Raw genomic sequence first — 6,368 nt, forward strand, 5'->3', positions numbered from 1 at the left:
CCGTTGATGTAGACCACTAATTTGCGAAGGTCACCTAGTTAGAAAAATGTAACAGCAACATAACATCCATATAAACAGGTTTACTACAAAGGTTTGTGACATGTCCAGTTCTATACTAAGCAAAAACAGTAGGGTAACTAGACAGCGTTTTATGCAGATGACACAGTGATCTACAAATCTTAAGTAATCCGAATTACAATTCAGTACCTCTACAAAGTAATTTCGAGGAAATAAACCACAGAAAATCAAAATTAACCTGAAAAAATTTCAGGCGTTGATGTTGACTGCTAACAAACCCATACCAAACTTCCACATTGCCTTAGCAGGCATAAACATCCCTTATATGAATACGGCAAAATACACTGACGGAAAACGTTAGTACATCTAGAAAGACGACGTCGATTTTGATCCGATGATGGGATATGACACCGGGGCATAGTCGATGTACTGAAAATGGTTTCAGCATCGTCCGCCAACAGGTAGCGCAGTGGCATAGCTTTCAGAGCGCCATCTGAGTCTACCAATTAATGGTAAATGCCCACAGCCAGAAAGTTGAGCGTGGTGCACACGTCTGAAGCAAGCAGGGAAACGTGCTCGTGTTTCCCACAGCCAAATGAGCGAGTTTGAAAGGGCTCAGATTCTGGCCTTCCGAGTGGCGGGATGGTTCTTTCGGGGAATTGCCACACAGGCTGGATATCTTGTGTCAGTTGTGCAATGATGGTGACATCAGTGGTCACGCGAATATTCTCACACCAGTAGATGAACTTCTGGACCTCTACGCAGCGCAGACGCCCTCTAGGATCGTCTCAACGTAAGGGCTGCAGTGACAAATCGTTCAGCTACCGCAGAGAGCTTGTGATTACAGATGTACGACTTCGAACTGTTGCGAACAGTTTATTAAAAGTAGGAGTACGGACAAGCACACCTCTAGCCCGTCTTCCACTCACGCCACAGAATCGACGTGCACGGCTGGACTAGTGCCGTCAGAGAATCACTTGCAAGATGGAATGACGCCATGGTCTTAGTACTGGTAGCAGGTTCTGGGCTCAAATGGCTCTGAGCACTATGCGACTTAACTTCTGAGGTCATCAGTCGCCTAGAACTTAGAAATAAGTAAACCTAACTAACATAAGGACATCACACACATCCATGCCCGAGGCGGATTCGAACCTGCGACCGTAGCGGTCGCTCGGTTCCATACTGTAGCGCCTAGAACCGCACGGCCACTCCGGCCGGCAAGCAGGTTCTACCTGCACGCAAGCGGTAGTCGTTTGCGCGTACGACGTACAACTGGTGAGCGCTGTCTCGTCCAGTTCATTCGTCCAAGACACACTGGCTCTAGCCCAGACCTTTTTGTCTGAGTTGCGATAAGCTACAACTCTCGTTCACCTTTGGTGTTTCTGGAGGGGACGCTAACGAGCGCTAGGTACATGCAGAATGTTGTTAGACTCGTTCTTTTACCGTTCTTGCAACAGGAAGGTGATCTGTTGTTCCAACAGGATAATGGTCATTCACACACACTACCCTTGAAATTCAACGTGCTCTGCAAGACGTGGGACAACTTTCATGGCCAGCACGATGTCCGGACTTGTCTCCGATCGAGCACTCGTGTGATATGATGGTGCGAGAAGTGACTCGTGCGACTCATATCAGCTAACAACTCTTGCTCAGCTACGTGAACAGGTAGCGCAGCCATGGTACAACTTATCCCAAGACAGTATTCGCCATCTATATGATTAACTGGATGCCAGAGTCAGCTCCTGCATTGCCACCCGTGGAGGCTGTACAACGTACTAATATGGGTGTTTCAGCATGGATCGATACTTGGTACCTCAAACCGCTTGTGCTAATGATCTGTAAATGTAATTATTTCCTATACTGCATATAAATATTGCAACAATAAATCTTGAGGAACTGGATACCTCTAAGGCGTTGTACTAATTTTTTCCAGTAGTGCAGTTATGGCTCAAAACTGATAAATAATTAACCTGGAACAACCGTATTACGGACACACGTAGCAAAGGTTTAGCCAGAGTGGTACAACTGTACTCAAGGGTAATAGTTTCACGACTAACGTCAGACTGTTACTTTTTGAAACCATGATGGAGTACTCCAACGATTGGAAGGTTGGAGCGTAGCTTCAGACGTGTGTTTCAAGTAAATTCAAATATACAAATACTTCAAAACCAGATTTTGGGCAAATTATTAACACGGCAAAATGCACGCCAAATACACTCATCCGCTTCAAACCTTAAAACAAAGAATGTTGCCATAGTCGTTAAAAACAGAGCCATCAAGTTCTACGACAAATCTCAGTCATCGCTATCGCTCTTATCTCGGCTCTAGCTAAAACCGATCAACACATACACTTCAGGCGTCTGAAAAACACGGTAACACGATATTTTGATTTCTAATAAACAAATCCTAATAAACTGCTCATAAACATTTCTCAAACAATTGCACGAAAACCTAATAAATAAACTCAAGCACATCCTTACCGGTGTAACCAATATGGGCCTTGTCGGCTCCCATTCCTTTTACAGATTTCCCGCCTCGTCCGCAAGAGTTCGCGGGCGCGCTGTTCATCGATGGGGCGCCGTGGTCGTGTCTCGATCGGGGAAGCGAGGAGTTGCCATGGGAAACAGCGAGCTGCGACCGGTGGTGCTTGGCTGGCGACGTGCTCCTCTGTCGGTGTAAGGGTGTCACGTGGCTCGAATCTGTGGCCAGGCATGCTGACTTTGAACATTGGGAAGTTCGTGTGTGTACAACGGTTTCCTGGTGTCAGACCCTTTCTAAGTGTAGAGCTCGCTCAAATCTTCCTGAATTGATTAATTTGCGGCATGGTAATCTATTTGCGCATGGTAGCTAATTCGTGGCCACGGAATTAAGCCCCCTTTTTGCTTGTTCGCCTAGTGTGAATTTTGACACTGAGAAAATCACTTCTTGTCTGAAAGCGTATATCTAACTACTGTAAGTGAGCCTCATTGTTCCATCCACATGTGTGTCACTGCCGCCCCCCTCCCCCCTCCCCCCCCCCTCTGTGTCGTTCCCAGTACCTTGATAAATTGGAGAAGAGCCGAGTTCAGTTAGCAAATTTCTCGCTGTTTAGGTTACTTAGTCCACGCTCCGCAGTAGTTCTGGATTATTTTTCTGTTGTACCATCTTGTTTCGTGATACCAACAGTGCATGTGTACTGTAAGACGTTTAGTCAGCTTCAGGCAACTCGCTTAGCGGTGTAACTACAGCAGTGTTGAGCGTGCATTCGTGGCCTTTACAGCACTACAGACCGTGTGGTGAGCCGCTATAAGACTCTTGGACCGTAGTGCCTTTGCAGCAGTGCTTCTACATGCCACGCCACGCCCGCATCATTTTCGCCGAGGTCGCCGCACGCTAACTTATGTAATTGTGGTCTAGTAACTCTTTCATAAAACTGCTGTTTTTCTCATTCCATGGGCCTATGCTATCAGTTATTCTACGCCAGTTTAATGATCCCTGTTTTAAAAGTGTAATATGTTTTTAAACTTGGGCAAGTTCTTTGAAATTAGTATGGGCAGTTACTCCCTTTGTAAACTGCTCATTCTTTTGGTTGAGTAGTTTATCTGATGTGGCATTCCCCCTCCCCCCCCTTTCTTATAATGTCAGGGACTGTCACGGCACTGGCTTTGGACACCTCGCACTTTATTTGGCCGCAGTTGACTGTTTTTCGTAGGCGCAGTATCTACATGCAAACAGATTGTTTTTAGTTATTCCTCGTTTTGTCATCTCATTGCCCTGCTGGGTCCTATTTACTTTTTGGTGTTACCAGCCAATTCTCGTAAGAGGAAGAGCATATAATCTGCATTGTGTGTTTTAATCCTTACGCTCTGCCGAATCTTATGGCTGCACTTTGTTAATTGCGACCGGTCTTGCGTGGGGTATAGTTCCTCGATACTGAACTTCTTTTTCTTCTTTTAAAAAAAAGTAGAGGGTTGGGAGAGAAAAGTCCACAATACCAATCATTAAATTTGTTATTCCACTCATTGAATTCTAAGGTTAGTTACGGCGCTGTAATTTGTTTCTAGCTGGAAATACGGAGGCAGTTCCTAGTGCTGACATTTAATGCTTCCTATTTTTTTAGTTTCTAATATTCATGCAGTTGCGCCTTAATTTCGTGGTTGTTTAAATGTTGAGTCAGCGCAGTGGGGTAAGTTTGTAACGTTCTTGTCTTTGACTTATTTGCGCCCGTTTCTGTTCTCCCAAGCTGTGACCTTTGTTCAAATATATGCAGTTTGTAGTTTAAATGATAATAACATTTGGTCGTAATTTGACATTAGAGGTTTTCAATTTTATGGGCGTGTCTGTAAAGAGTTATAATTTGGTAAGGGGCCCTGTTTCATTTTGCAGTTGTTGCTTGTATCCAGACTATTGTTCCTCTTGTTTTCTTGTTTAATAAACTTGCTGAGGATCTCAGAAATTTTTTCTCTTGGAATATATACTGTTCTTTTGATTGTAATAAATTCTGTAAAATGATGAATGATGTGTAGTCAAAATACTGCTCCAGTCCTTTCACGTGTTTCATTTTGGTTAAGCCGCACTCTGAAACGTCACATTTCGCTGTCAGTTCAAAAATTCTCATGAAGCAGGCGCTATAAGAATCTGTTTGGCAGTCTTCAATGCCCAAATTGGGTTTCGCGTCAAGTCAGCTAGCTACTGGATCCAAACCCTTCTCTAGGAGGTGGTAAGTTAGGAACCTGTCGCAACGCATCTCCAAAACGAAGATATTACTCAATTGCTTTCCAGAGAACAACTCATCACTGCACCTCACACACAAAGTCAACATTTGCAAACAATGCTGGAATAGTTTCTGAGTTCAAACAATAACTCCTACCCAAAGCAAAATAATCTTCTACATGAATATTAACATGAATTCTGATGACGGCAATCAAGCAAATCTTAACTCCCTTATTTATGATGCCATCCATACCCTGGACAGAAGAATCAAGTTTGATTTGGTGTTCCTAGACCATCGAAAAGCTTTTTCTTCGGGGTCACATTGACTCTGCCTGAAGACAATGAATTCCTATGTGATATCTAATTAGGACTGTGGCTATGACGTAGGATGCAGCATGTTATCCCAACTGAAGCGTCATCTTGGCACTTAAATACACGGCCTGACAAAAAAAGTAATGCAGCCAGACGATGAGGAAGAAATGACATGAAACTTCACGGATTTCGAAGGGACGTGATGCTATTTCGCTAATTACAAAATATGGCCAAACTTACAAAGATCTTGACAGAGTGAGTCCACTTATCAGAAGGTCGTTGCACCCCTATGGCCTGGTGAGTGAAGTATCCCGTTGTGGGATGGTGCAAGCAGACAAGAATATGGTGAAATTATAATGAAATCTAGACCTTTAGCTGCTTACAGGCGTTGATAAATATCAACGGGGACAGTTGAAACATGCGTGCCCCGACCGGGATTCGAACCCGGTAACTCCTGCTCACCTGGCAGACGCTCTATCCGACTGAGCCACCGAGGCCACAGACGACAGGGCGACTTCAGGGACTTGTCTCTGGCACAAATTTTTCAACTGTCCCCGTTGATATTTATCAACTCCTGTAAGCAGCTAAAGGTCTAGATTTCGCTATAATTTCATTCTTCTAGAGCTGCAAGATCACCAATGACATCTGTCACATACCAGCTTCATATAAGAATACAGTGCTCATATAACATTTGCAGCGGGGTGAGACAGGCTTCAGATTGTCTGCCATTTCACTCTGCAATAATAGATACTGGTTTAGCCGGCAAAAGCAGCGTTGACGAAAATTCGACTAAATACCTGTTAAGCAAAGACCACATAGCTCCAGTCCACGCATAGTAGCTGAAAGTAAGTTTTTTTTAACTATCGTTTGAAAAAATGTCTACAATTTCCTTAAAGTTGGTTTACTGTCTCAGAAACACGGAAAATGGCTATCGAGTCCATATTTAATATCCTGACACCAATTATTCAATGTTACTGACTGTCTCTGTTACAAGTTCACACCAGAAAGCAGCCAGAAGTTATTTAGTTTGACCGATATTTTGAACGTCCTAAACAGTCACTGACCAACGACTACTTGATAGTTAACACATTCAGCCGTTCAATAGGCTTCTTGTAAAGAAGTGCTCTACATAATGTCTCGTTAACTGCACGAAACACGCCCCACGGACTTTATGGGCGACGTGAAATGTTCAAAATCTCTCCTTAAATAAACCATTCAAAAAGCTCAAACTTTAGCACAATAATCAGTATTGTAGTCGCTTTTCGTCTACGACACGAGAACCTATCAAAAAGCGCGATTTTCTTCATTTTGGCAGAAATCTGATGAGCGCTGTTTAACATAGGTGT

The 6,368-nt window shown here is 43.7% G+C and overlaps 1 non-coding gene across 1 annotated transcript; it reads right to left on the reverse strand.

The window, feature by feature from the left end:
• Positions 1-5,445: 5,445 nt before the first annotated feature.
• Trnat-ggu (transfer RNA threonine (anticodon GGU)) lies at positions 5,446-5,519 on the reverse strand. The gene has a single exon. It is a non-coding gene; the product is annotated as a tRNA-Thr (tRNA).
• Between the last annotated feature and the right edge of the window lie 849 nt (positions 5,520-6,368).

This window comes from Schistocerca cancellata, chromosome 8 (genome assembly GCF_023864275.1).
Source record: "Schistocerca cancellata isolate TAMUIC-IGC-003103 chromosome 8, iqSchCanc2.1, whole genome shotgun sequence".
NCBI lineage: Eukaryota > Metazoa > Arthropoda > Insecta > Orthoptera > Acrididae > Schistocerca > Schistocerca cancellata.